Here is a 14,786-nt window from a genome sequence, read left to right as displayed (position 1 = left end):
AATTTAGGACTGAGATGATTCGTGTTTCAGTTCAAGTCAGCTGCACAGCTTGTTCTGCACCGCAAAGAGCCTGCAGTTTACCATGCACTTGGGTATGTTCCAGTGACTTGGAGGTGTGAAAGGACTAAGGCAAAACTAAGGCACTTCCCTTTGGCCTTTCGCGCTACAGCAGCTGTTCACAGAGCAGCCTGCTGGCAAAGGTAATAGTGGGCAGTGTTGTGAGTTAACGGACAAGCTTTTCACCTCCAAGGACTCAAGTTCAAATTCAGACCTGGGTCACAAGTGACGATGTGTTTGGCCTGATCATCCTAGCAATTCTGCGAAATTGCTATGGTCACTAGTGGTGGTCCTATAAAGAAGGTGCCGAGAACCAGTGTAATAAAAGGTTATTTGTTGCAAGCCATGATTAAAATATAGCAGCACAGGGCAGCCGCACAGTACCAACCCTTTCAATTCTCACATACCACCAAGGATCTTAGTTCCTATGTTGCAATGGTTACAGCCTCATTTTCCACACCTTTTCTTTTGAAAACTGTTTTGCATCCACCACTGAACTAGCAAGTGTCATCACAGCAACTGGCATCACTGAGTAAATTTTCACACAGGCTCACATAAGACAGATAAACAAACTTCAAGGAAACTACAAAGCAGAGCTATAAATACAATTTTACTTAGAATTACTGCAATGGACAGAGAATAAAACCTTCTCTGTTAGCAGAGTAGTTTACTTGAAGTCGGATGCCAAACCAACAGAGAAAGAGCTTGACGTTCAGAAAGAACAAAAGCACTTCCAATGCTTTGTGGGTCTCTACAGCTCTTTAGGCATTATGGGGGCAAGCCACATGTGCCCCTTTTCCTCAGTGTGACTACTGCCATCTTTACCTAGGTCTTTCCAGGAAGTACTGCACTGTGGCCCTCATCCTTTTCTGACCATTCAGGGAAAGATGTCAGCATCTCAGTAACTGTGACTGAGCAGCCGTACTTCTCTGCTCTTGAAAGCACTATTTGCACAGGCCACTACTGAGAAAGGGCCCCTACCCACAAAGCGATGCCAGGTTATCAGTCAACGCTATTTCAGTGGCTGGGAACAGGTATCTCAGTTTGAACACTTCTGCTTGTAGCCTCACGCTTGTTAATGTCAAAGGAATCGGAGCAGTCCCATGTTATAAACTGAGTTATAGAGAAGCAATCTTAAAACAAAGAAATCAATTATTAGTGCTGTCATTCTTAGAAACCCTAGACTTGGGCCGGAATCCCATGTGGTAAACATTTATTCAGAATGTTTTACACTAAATGTTTTATGCAGAACAAAAAGCAGGTTGCTATTTCTTCCCCGCCCCATGAAATTCACAGCCTAAATGCTCATTTTCCAACTCATGTGAAGTTAACAGTTGTCAAGATGTACAAGTTGCCCTGCTTACATCCCTAATAAGGACAGTAGGTTAAATGTATGATCAGTGTAAGCTTAATGAAGCTAGACAAGTTCTCCAGAGCAAATCTGGCCGTATCAGTCTAACATAAAGGGTGAACATTAGAAAAAGCTCTTCTTTTTTGCAGGAAAGTACTTCTTCATTAGCTTAGTTACAACAGTCCTGCCAGCAGCAGTGTTCTGCTGGATACTCAGCACAGGAATTCTATATACCCGGCCTGCAGAGCAAAGCAAATGCTGTGAGAGTTAGGCCAGCACAGCAAAATGCTAGCACATTCTCCAAATACTGATATCACCTCACTGCATAGAGATGTGAAGATCTTGTGGTACTAGACTACAAAGCCAGCCTCATGGTGGTTTGTTGGCATATTACCTACAAACACTTTTTGGCAATGAAATTGACTCTCAGGATTAAGAAGAATCATTTGAAACTGGGCATAAATAGTAGTACAATTGGCTGGGAAGAATGGAGAGGGGTTCAGCTCTATTTACAGCAAACTTTCTCTCCCCACCCTTCTCCTTTTTTCAATTGTTGAACTTACACAAACAGCAGTATTAGAGATTCAGTACCAGAAATGTCTCTGACTGCCTTCAGGGAAGTTGTAACCAAACCTAGACAAGGAAACTTTATGCGGGAGAACCTTTTTAAGCCTCACCTTCATTTGGGCAACAACAATACATAACTGGGCATGATCCATCAGATTTTAGATTGAGAAGCACAAAAATTCACAGTTCAATTCTGTAACTTGAAGGATAGGTAGCATTAGTAGAAAAACTCTTTTTGACTTTATCAGGCGTGAGTTAAGCCTTAAGTACACAGGACAGAAAAAAGAGTGAGCACTGTCACAGTGCTCGCTATCCCAGCAAGGAATCTAACACAGACATAACCTGAAAGTAAAGCTCATTATATGGCGCTCAGCTCATTACTGATTGGCGTTCTCGTTTACGGAGTGATATGTGATTTTCTAATATCACAGTTTATCAGGGGATACAGTTATCTCCTACATCAGTAATGGGAAACTTGATGATATTGACACAGTTGCAGCACGAAAGAAGGTCAGATCGTGAGGCAATTCCAGAGTGCAAAAGATGCGAAAGTCCCAAGTATTAACGAATACTCCACTGTTTTATTAGCAGAGTAAGATTCTTTGCGCCTAAATTGATCTTTACTCTAAAGTAGGAATATTCTGATATTTGTGGCTTTGTTTCAGAAAATTCTTTTAATACAAGTTTTATCATATGAATTTGTTGCGTTTCTTTCACCTCATAAAGAATTTGCTGACTATCAATACTGCCATCCAACTTCAGTATGAATAAGCTTCAACACATGCAAACACCCCCTAAAAACATGTTATACACTTCTGTAAAAGAATTACCGGGGGGGTGCTTTTCCTAAACATGCTTTACCCACTAAGTAACAAACAAAGCCATTATTCAGTTTCTTCACCTTTTAGGCTTCACTGTGCATTCCCCATGCATACAAGACGACGGTTCAGAAATAAATAGACACAAAAATCTGAGTCCACATCAGTGGACAGCACAAGATCTGCCATGTAAAGTTTCATAAGGGAGATTTTCTGCATAGGCTGTGGCTAACAGACATCTTTTCAATTGTTATGTGTTTTCCATTGCTTGGCGGGGGGGAGGGGGGGGAGGGGGGAAGAATTGAAAATCCACATCCTCCCATGCAGTGCTATGTCTGAAGGTTAACCCATGAAGTGACTATATATCTAATACAGCAGCACTTCCTACAAAAGCCCCAGTACTTTAAAAATTTATGATCCATTCCCAAATATAGCTTTGGATTGGTATAATGGATTTTTTTTTTAAGTTTTGCACATGCCTGAAGTTAAACATGCGCATAAATATTTACACAACCCCTTAGGATACACAATCAAAGCAGGCAGGAGAGTTAGAGCTGTATTAGGCCAATACTAGAAGTTACTGAATTTTATAAATATTTTTCCAGTTTAGTGTTTGCTGTTAACTCCATGCAACTGTGAATATCTCCCAGGTTAAGTATTTCTAAAGCCAAAGTTTATAGGGATAGATGAACCGGACTGCAACCTGTATTGCTGTTAGCTTACTGTGGTCTGATGTAGCAAACTGTAAGTACTTTCATAAAACAAACCCTTCAAAAGGGGAGTAAGGACAGTTTTGCGGCAATGCTCAAAAGTTGGAGTCAGAAGCCCAAGAGACTGTTTTTTGTTTTGACGCAGGTTTTCTGTGTGACCTTGCGCAAATCACTTAATCTTTCTCTATCTCAGTATTTCCAACTGAAAAATAGAGATGCTATCCTCTCTACCATCATGGGTCTACTCTCAACCAGCTTTTGCTGTTTCTTCCGAGATTCACCACTAGGAATACAACCTAGTTTTTCCACTGTTCACATTTTCTTCGATTACTGTTTAGTAATCAGTTAGTCTAAAACACACATAGTGAAACTACTACATATGAAAGTCAAGAAATGGTACTTAAGTGGATAAGGAATGCATAGTAATACCTTTTCTCAACAGGAGTTACTCACAGAAATAACTTGCAAACAGGACCACCTAGCTGACTTCAGTTATCATCTACTGGTATATTTTACTTTGTAACAAGAGTCAAATAGAATAAAGTATTTTAATAGTACAGTGTAACTATTAAAAACATGTATCATGCAATTCTTTGACTGAAGAGTCTGATTTATAATAATGTATTCCCTTGAGGAAGCTATATAATTAAGAAGCACTGGGTCAAACTTTGCTCTGCTGTACAAAAGTGCAAACAGAATCTATCTGTGGAGAAGGAGCCAAAGCAGATCTGTGAGGAGCAGAAAGTAATTAACGGGAGGATTTCAAGAGAGGGATCCTTGAAAGAGGGCTGAGGCCTGCTGCATGCCCACCTGGGTTTGCTGAAGATTTGCTCAGGTCTAGCATATTCTCTTTTTAAAGAGTTCCTGGAGCCATGGATGCCATGCAGAAAAACTCTAAACTGAAATACAGGTGCCTGCACACGCTACATGGATTTTATCTGCAGTATTTCACTGACAGTGAGGAGGCTGAAGAAGAAACAAAGAAGAAAAGTACCATTTAGAGGGTACCAGGAAACGGATGGAAAACAGAGAAGAAAAGCGAATGGAGAAACACAGAAATTATAATGAAGGGAAGCAATAGACAGAAGCATGACTGGAAGCAACAACATCTAGTGAACAGGTTTTAAATCCTTTATCATAGGCAAGGTTTGTCCTTTGAGACCAGAAACATCAAACGCAGACTGTAATAACATTTTTAGGGTTCTTTAGTAATGGGGCAGAAATCACTAATTGGAGAAGGGAGTCACTGACCAACATCATCATCCAGGGCATTAACAGGATCCACCACTACCAAATCAACAAAAATTTTCATAACTTTCCCCAGATGTCACCTAGAATGAGACTCCGAAAAAACGTACGTTTAGTTCAGCCTGCTGTGAATATCAGACAGACAGTTGTTACTGGCCTGTACAGGTCTGGGTTATCCTTTTCAAGACAACTTCTAGTATCATGCACATGGTTTTAAACTCAAATATCTCCATTAATTTAAATGGATTTGAAGTAGGGCAACTCATCAGAGTTTGAATTCCAAGATAACAAGTATTAAGAATACAGCCTCAACAGCTTCTTCCATAAAAGGACGGAAGGAAGGAAGAAAGGAAGGAAAGAATAGACTATATTCTTAAAAAAATTGAGGCAGCATTTCCAGTGCCTGAAGCATGTGGTTACCATCACAGAGCTCTGCATTCCCTCATGCATCTGCCCAGTGCTGAGCTATGACTCTGAGGAAATCAGTTTCCCCGTCAGACTTCGGGGTAGTATTAATACACACTAGACTGGACATAGCTGTAAACGCATAATGGGAGAACAGCCCAACTCCTCGTTGTTTGGGTAATACCGCTCCCCGTATTTGCCTGTATTAGACACGTTCACTTGATAAAGAGGAAAAAAGTTACTTAAGAAAAATAGGTTTAAACACAAACCAAGAAAAACTCTTTCTCTCTTTTTTTAACCAAAAAAGCTTCACATCTGAGTAGCAGAGGCATATGGCAACTCCCTTAAAGTGTACTGATATGTCTCATTGGAAGTGCTGGTTTACCAGATGCGCTGGTTAAAATGCACCTTCTGCTGCTGCTCCATGAAGTAAGAAGGGGGCAGCACTCTTGTGCTAAAGTGCAGGGCTGAAGCAGTGGCATCAGGTAGCTCAGTGGTTGTTCATTTTCATTGTGTAGATTCTCCCTAAAAATCATTCGGCGTCTGAAAAAAAAGATTTGCCAGTCCTTTCGCTCCTTGATTACCACGTTCAGTCAGATGAGAAATAAGTTTCACGCAGTTTTGATTGTAAAAATCTTTCCCTTCAAGCAGTATAGGGTCCATTCATTTCAACTGAAGGAATTAAAAAACATGAAAACACCACGAAACATCCTGTGAAGCTTCATTTCGACAAATCACAACCATTTTAATTCTTGCTTTACCCCGAAATGTCACTTTAGAGAATGGCCAGAGGCAAAGGAAGAAATAGAAAACACAGTTTAGGATACTCATTAACACTGTATCTAAATAAAGTGACTGTAAATAAGCTAGGGAATTCTGAAGTGTTATGAAATATAATAGCCTTATATAAAGAAGTCTCTCTCCTCTTTCTGGTTGGAAGCCATTATCAACAAAGGAACTCAGAGTTACCACGTTTTATCAGATTCCTTTTTGCCCCTTTCACTGACTCAACCCTCCTTGATTTTTCTCATGTGTAGGAGTCAGACCATAGCGATTTCACAGGCATTGTTGCAGCTAAGGAGACAACAGCATGAGTTAGAGAGCTGCATCTGGCAGCTTCCCTTCATTGTGCTGCCTCCTGAAACGGAAAGAATCCCCATCACAGCCGAACCTGCTCCATTTCTACTGGGTCAGAGCATAAAGGCAATTGCTTATTATACCAGGTCATGAACATGGCAATAGTGTGAGCTGCCTGAATTCCAGCTTTTAAAAATAAAATTACTGCAAGAGTTTTCAAAGTAACACAGCTGACTTCCCAACATCCCTGGAAGCCACTTCGGGGAAACATTAAATTTTGGTTTACGTAAGACCAATGCACTTCTTTTGCCAAGAGAGAGCCAGGGCCAAAAGCCTTACCCACCACAGCCATCGAGTTAAGAATGGCTTGATACCTGTAAGAACTTAACCGTATGACACTTTAGTCATATGATGAGACCCTGATGTAGACTGAGTTTCACTGAAATGCAATTTCTCATCTGTTTCCTAAGGTGGATCCTCTGGAGAGAAAATCATTGCAGTTAAACCACTTCACAGGGATATCAGATTAGCTCTAAATTTAACAGTCAAAAAATATTAAAGCAAAACAAAACAAAAAAATCCCATGGTAACAGAGTAACGTCTCCTATCGAGTACTCTGTGTCTTAGTGATTAGTGTTTGATACTTGTTTAAGGTTTTCAGAACAGCAGCATTTCTTCCTCAGTGTTGGGCCCTTCAGGACTGGAAACAGAGATCTGAAAAAGGGTCCTGCTTTTCCAAGCAATATTCAGTGGAACTTCGGCAATAGAAAACCTAAAAATCCCAGCCTAAGTTTCTACCTATGTACTAATGCAGGCACAGGCATTTTATACACACATACACACATACATATATACATACATATAAAATCCCAGGCATTATTGTTCAGTTTAAATTAATTAAAATACACTTAAAATATCTGTTGATTTGACAAGTCAAGATAACATCATAATGTTTCTATTTCAATACGTGACCAACTTGCAGGCAATTGTCTGTCTCTGCTTCCTCTCCTCCAAGAGCTAGTGGCTTGGCCCTATCTAGGACTGGGCCCTGTCTAGGACTGCTATCAAATAATTCCAGCAGAATTATTTGACTTCAGTTATAATCTGGCTATTATTATTTTACTTAATCTCAACTGGTCTCATCAAAAGAAAAAAGCTCATCACAGAACACACATTTCATTGGAACATTCATTCTGGGCCCTCTACAACTAATAGCCAAACTTCTACAGGAAGGGGCTGAGGAACAAAATAAGATAAATGGCATTCCCACTGACTTGTCTGGGAGTTCTGTTCTTGTTGACTCTGGTATTCCTGTAAACATGTGGGAAGTGGGAATCGGGTTACTCATATAATAGGATCCCAAATTAGGATCCCATTTGTCTTCCTCTAGGTCACGGAAAGCCAGTTGGAAAGCCTGGCTGACCCTAAGCAAAGTTTTTGTTATTGAAAACTCCAATAAAGGTACATCTTAAACTCATGTAAGTTTATTTTACTTATTGTGATTGAATAGAGGCAGTTCAGAAAATTCTTCTGACGTGGTGCGCCTTTCTCAGTCCTTCATTCTGCTTACTGTGCAAGAACATTGTGCAAGTGCAAATTATACAGCCAATCTGTCAATTCCCATCTGCTCTGACATGATTTGTACATTTCATATCTGACCATCAAGGTACCGCTAATCTTTCTTCCTCTCAGCTGAGAAACAGTCTTCCTGCACACCTTTTGAACTGGAAAAAATTACCACTTGGGAGAATCAAGCTAAGTCAGCTGTTAAATCTCTCAGTAGCTTAGGTCTCAGAAACATCTAGGTTTGAGAAAATTTTATATTTCTGTATATGATTGCAGAGAGGTATAAACTACTCCGGTTATCTCACCTTATCCAGAGAACTATTTAAAACTCAACAATTTAATGCGCAGACAGGGCTAAGCGGCAAAATTTGGATACATATACTCAAAACGTGGTTTGCCCAAAAGCTGAAGGTTGATTTCTGAGCTAGGGTTTTGCTCTGGTTCAGTGGTTTGGCTAGGAAAAAGTGACTTGCCCAAAATCAAAGCGCATGTTAACATCTCAGTCAGGACTGACCGAGAGGTCTGTATCTCATCCACTGCTGTACAGCGCGTCCCAAGCAAGACACTCAACCTCTAAACCTCACTTTCCTCATGGAAACTGCCATGCCAGAGGTCACTTCAGATGATCACTGTGGGCTCTTCTAACCTGTGAATCAATGGAAAGTGGAAGATTTAAACTAAACCGTAGAAGACATCAGAACTGTCCGTAAACAGATCATCTAACTAACACTACGGATCCAGAGATTAATGTTTGGGAAAATCATAAAGATACGGAAATGGATTACAATAGAAACTGGAACATTAACACATGGTCTTCTGGCAAGTTTCATAATAAACTAACCTTTGAACTGTCTTAGAAAAAAATGAATGGCATGTCACCATCATTTCAAACCTTTCTGACTTAATTCAGTTTCATCTGCCGTATTATTTAAAAATCAGTATGCAGCATGATCATTAGGGATCACATGAGACCGTGGCAGCCAGCACGCTCTCTCACCCTGCCCTTTTAATCTAGGTATAAGCCTCCAGTGACTCTGTCAAAAGTATTTATTATATTACATCTCAACTATCTGTAAATTGTGTGAGCAGCTCTGTATCGAACTGTCGGATAAGTCAAAGGGTTTAATACAGTCAGCGGCTGAAGTTCCTACAGTTGGAGATCATGAACCCATACACATAGTAAATGTGTGAAACACAGGAGTTAAAAATTACTGCTTGTATAGCCATATGCCATGCTCATAGCTGGAAATTATGAGGAAATACGAGATAGCAGCTAAGAGGACTGGTAACATTTGAGCTTGGCGACCAAAACACTCCAGCTCCGCTGAAATCCACATCCACTGTAATGACGGTGTATTTAGCCTGTTATCCCAAATTGCTTTAAGTTCCTCCCTTATTGCCAGCACAACAGAAAACAGTAAAAAAGGAATAGAAGATTGTCTGAATAGGAACTCAAAAGACTTTAGCTGAATCATTACTAAATGGCCAAGTCCTTAACCGAAGCAGTTCTGTCTCTGTATTCTGATGGAGCAGTTTGGCCACAGTATCCTAACCGAAGCTGAGCAGCAAGTGTTTGTTTTTGCACATATTATCTTGTGTAGATTTATGTAGCTGGCAGGATACATTGCTAGCATAAATGCATTAGATGAAAACTGTTCTGATTAGCTTTCAGTCTAGTTTGTTGTGTTTCCCTTTCTAATAGACATACTACTCAAAATAACAGTTTACTCCAGGTTGTTTGTTGAGGCAGTGGTGTGAAACAAATTTACGTTATGCTTGAAGAACTAGGATAGATTCTCCGGGATGCTGAAAGGTGGGGCACTGGGATGCTGCCCTTTGGAAAACTCAGTTATTAGCAGCCATTCCCCAATGACTGTCAAGATTATTTTAAAATCATTATCTCTGCAACTATCAAGTGCCAGAAGGATTATTTCTAGGGCACTGTGAGAAAAGCTGCTTAGCCAGTTCACATTTTCTGTTTACAGTGGGTTATTCCACTCACCGTTATCACACATTTACCACTTCAGTGCAGTGAATGTATCAGTGACAGTAAAATATTTGTTTATTCTGGTTTGTTAAAGAAGGTGAGATGGGCAATCTTTCCTCATTGGATAATCTAGAGGTCAGACGTTTGTTTGTAAACACCTGTTTGTAAAGGCTTTGGTAATCTCTCTCTTAAAGCGCACCCAATTTAGTGTTCGGGAAGAGTGGTGTTTAACTCCTCATTTGCAAGAGCCAGCTGGCTCACAATTTTCTCAGCTACGGTTACCCTAGCCTTCAGAGGTCACGATTAAGACAGATTGTTTCAATGAATCAATAGGCTCAGCTGAACAAATCATCAGATCAAGGCACCAAGTAATCAAACTGAAAAAGGCTGATGGTCAACTGACACCACGTTCTGGTTAAGTATCAAAAATACAGTTTTGAGCCAGATTAATAGGCATTGAGTACCTCTATGAACTTGACAATTCAATTTATCTCACTGCCCAAGCTTATCTGTGAACGGGTTTATCATTCATTTACTCTTGGAGCGCTGTAAGGCTAAATTAGTAACGTTTTGCATGAAGTTCTTTAAAGCTAGGATGTAGCTGCATGAAAATTACAATTACTGAATTTTTTAAAGGTTCCAAATTGTGACCTTTTTTCCATACGCAGAGGATTAGCAGCACCTGCTTTAAAGAAGAGGCAATGACAGATTACGCAGCCTTGAATGGTGATATGAGAGATATAGAGAGATATCAAGTGAAACAGGTGGACAGAGATTCACAAAACCTTTCACTTCATATAGATAACGTGTATTTACAACTGATTGTTTACAGTTGAACGGTGAGCTAGAATTGAGAAGCCCAATTTCATTGCAGCAAGCCGAATGAAAATAGACTAATAAACATAAAACAGACTTACAGAGAATTGCTGTTCTCCTCCTGTCTAAAAGCGGAGCACAAGACTTCTGGACATTTTGTAGACAACACTGACATTCTGAGGCTGGACTGGCCCCAAGCTTGAAAGCAGCAGGGATTATGAGTCAAACTGTGCTGCTGGGGCTCATCCTGCTGACAGTCCATCTTGAATTACCCACTGCCATAACTCTGTTTTGACCCTGCACTAGGAATGCTATGCTAATAATGCAGCTCAGGGAAAAGACAGGAACAGCTCAAGGAGGTTACCCTATGGACAGACTTCTTTTTCTGTTTCTGTGTAAAACTCTAGAGTTATATTTAAGAACTTTTTACTGAACTCTGTAACACTTTGAGGTTTTGTTTGTTTTGTTTGCTTGTTTGTTTCTATGTGGGCAGCATTACGAACTTTTCAAAACCGGTAAGACAAGACCGCAAGTGGCATTAATCAATCTCTGTCTTATAAGGATAAAATTAGCAAGGTAGAACCACTCTTAACAAGACGATTCTCATCCAAGCTGTGCTTGCTTTGTTTCTCTAGGATATGCTGTTTTGCAAAGTAGCATAATGCTGAAAATCTAAACTATTAGATTTCTTTGGCTGCTTTCTTTGCCAATGCCAGTAGTTAAGCTGTAATCCCATGGCAATCAGACTGTTAATTGGGTGTATATACAATACCCATTTTAGAGAAGTTGCTCTCAGCCTTTTGTCGGAAGGGAAGTGAAAACTGTGAGTTGTTTGGCAAATTGTGTATTCATCACTAAGGAAAGGAAGAACAGACCATTGAATCTCATGCCCCCATATACAGCCTGTGCAAAGGATAGTGAACGTCGGAAGTGCCAAGCAATAAACACAAATACATTAAAAAAATGAGGCCCTCACTTTTGTTCTGAAAATTGATCGTAACGGTTATTGTTAAAGCTGAGGGATTAATAGCTAGGGAAACAGAAAGGTTTCATTCACTGGAGCTGATATAGTTTGGGTAAATGACAGTGCACATTCACCTCAGACTTGCAGTCTTCTACAAGTGAGCATGTCTGCCTGAACAGTCACATTTAACTCGCCGTAGAGAAATAAGGACCGCCCAGTGCAAACCAAAGAAAAAGTAAGACTGTATTGCTGTAGTCAAAGTAGAGGCTCTCAGAAAGCCACATATCACCAGTTTATTTTCGTACTCAGAACCTTAACCCCGTCAGCTGGGCAGGGCATGAGATCAGACCGTGGAAAGCATTATCCTGGGAGAAAACAGGTCCACACTTAGTGGTGCAATGTATTTACTAATTTTCATAACACCACCACGGGTGATGAAACTCTCAGTAGCTGAGGCAGCCAGTCCTGTTGGGCAGCCGTCATTCTTTCAAATTTCCATCAGTGATGGTGGCATCACCAGTTTACAGTTACTGCAACTGAACTGTGTCCACAGCTTATCAAAATGCCTGGTAACAGCAATTAACTATGAAATCTATTGCAGAAATTTATGAAAAATGTGAAAGAGATTTTTTTAAAAAGGAAAAGGATCCTACCATGACTGATCTGAGGCTGAAGAGCTAATCCAACAGTTGGAGAAATCAAATTGTGATGAGAAAGTGGGACAAAAGACTTGGAGAAGGACTCGTGGAAAAGCCAGAATTAACCCTTGCCAGAATTATCTGAATTTCCCAAGAAAAATGGAGTGAAACTAATGGGTCAAAGTCAAATCACACAGAGTCAGTCACAGAAAAAAACGGACAGCTGAATCTACCAGTAAGCTACTACACAAAAAGCAAGTAGGATTGCTAGCACAGGATGGCTTGGCCAGGGTATTCTCAGTCTTCAGCTTTCTGTACTAGATGATGATCCAGAAGCTGTTTCAGAGAACTATTCCAAGGCCATTATTTAACTCAGAAATAACTTTTTGAAGTGTTATTTAAAGTGTAATACGTGACTGGGACATGCTAGAAAGCTAATGCTATGGTATGCTTTTCTTCCTTCCCCATCAACCACCCCATTATTTTCCATATTTTCACAATTTTAGTTAAAAAAAGTTGCAAAGGTTTTACTTTTATAATCCATGCTACAACTTGCCTGCTCCATTTGCATGCTGCCTTATGTCTCACAGTCTTTTTGTACCGTCTGCATTGCCTTGTGGCAATTATCAATATCTTTAATGAAAAATAATGTATTCAGTCATTTCACAAGATGCAAAAGGTTTCCTTTTTAGGGGATGTAACCTGACTTGTCAGCAGAATCTTATCATTACAGCTACTGTTAAGCCACAGTCTGTGTGAATATGAACTTTGGCCAAATACCTTAGATCATTATTTCCTGGCCTGGTCCATGCACCTTGTGTATTGGGCCAAAAGACACCATTTACTGTGCGTCACACAGTCAGTATTTAGCCACGTTACACACAGGGGATAAAGAGACTTTAGATGCCATAAGATATGAAATACCAAATCCCAGCTGCAGTTCTTTTAAGTAGACTAGAGCTGTGCTGGCAACATATTTATAATGGTTGCTTTGTATTTCAACGATGTCATTGTTGAATTTATTCCTGTATATGAAATGTAAAGCATTTTAGCATTCCCTCATTTAAAAGGTATCGTAATTGTTGACATCTGAGATGCTGCGCAAGGACGAGTAACGCTATCCCCGTGTTTCTTGAATGTCCACAAACACTGACAGTTATATACATTGTGCAGCTCTGAAAATACTTACCAAAGGTTTTACGGTGACTTGTTGGCATCTCCCTTTTAAGACCCAAGGCAAGGCTCGTCCTGCAAGGGGCCAGGGAGCGCCTTCCGCATGGGGCCTGTCCCTGGTGCTGAAGGAGCCAAAACATTGCTCCCGCACCTGGAGGAGGCTGCACCGTCCACTGCAGCAGGGGCAAAGACAAGGGGTTTTGTACTTCAACCGTAAACCAAGGGCTAGCACGAGCCAAATAAACGCCCTTAGTCTCTACGCCTCCTTCTGCGAGGTGCAAACACAGAAATGACTTCCGGCAGAGTAAAGTCCAAGGCAACTCCTGTCTTGGCTTACATCTCACAACTGGAGCTGCTGCAGGGTATTTCGCTCCTGCGTGAATCCCACGTGGCTCAGGTTGGGCATCCCGTGGGTTCACACAGTTCAGGGCCTTCAAGAATGGGAACAGTTTTGTGGGTTTTTTTTTTCCCCTAATGAACTCATAAACCAGGAGTTCAGTCATCATCCTGGAAAACAGCTGCCTTTCGGGGAGATACTTTCTAGTTAATGAAATGATTTAAAAATTCACCTAGTGCTGCTGAAAGGGGAGACGCTGGTAGCGGGGGGATTCTTGACACAAATCAGCAGACGCAGGACGTTATTCCAAGGCAAAATACAAAACAAGGAGAGGCGTAAAAACACTCCCTGAAGTTCAGATTGCAAATAACTTGTTCATTTTATATATTTTTGAAAACTATTTTGTACATGACACCATCAAGTGGTGTAACAAGGAGAAGTGGTGGGAGGGTGGGTGCCTCACCCTCGTTTCCCCACAACTCTTCTTAAGCAAATTCACACTTTTGTAACAGCTTATTTTTCCTACTCTGTCATCGTAAGATTTTGAAAGCTGTTCATACACATGCAATGAGTGGAAGTGTGTGTGCATGTATATATATATACATGTATACATAATAAAGGTATGTATAATTATACCTATTTTTCTTACCATCTTACACCTGGAAAACTTGAAGCTGTTAAGAGCAATGAACAAGATTAGTGGAACATAGGGGGGGAAAAAAAATTATGACTACCTCCTTCCAGAGGGGGAAATCGAAGATTTCACACCGCTTCCTGAGGCGAACAGAAGAAGGCACTACAGCTGCAAGCTCCAAACTAGCGACACATTAAAGCACACGCCTAACCGCCTTTGCCGAGCTCGGACCAAACTCCGATTTCCTGCCGCCTTCACAGATTTGCTCACAGACGAGGAGCCGGACGCTTCCTTTGACGGCTCTCGAAGCTCAGCGGCAGCGCGGCCGTTGGGAGGCCGCCGGATTCCCGCCCCCTCCGGCGCTTCCAGAAGGTTCCGGCGCCGCCGGGCCGCCCCCCTCCCCTCTCCCTCCCCTCCGGCCCCGCCCCTCGCTGGGCT

This window comes from Struthio camelus, chromosome 7, assembly GCF_040807025.1.
Source record: "Struthio camelus isolate bStrCam1 chromosome 7, bStrCam1.hap1, whole genome shotgun sequence".
NCBI lineage: Eukaryota > Metazoa > Chordata > Aves > Struthioniformes > Struthionidae > Struthio > Struthio camelus.
The sequence above is the reverse complement of the archived record's forward strand: the minus strand, read 5'-3'. Positions refer to the sequence as shown.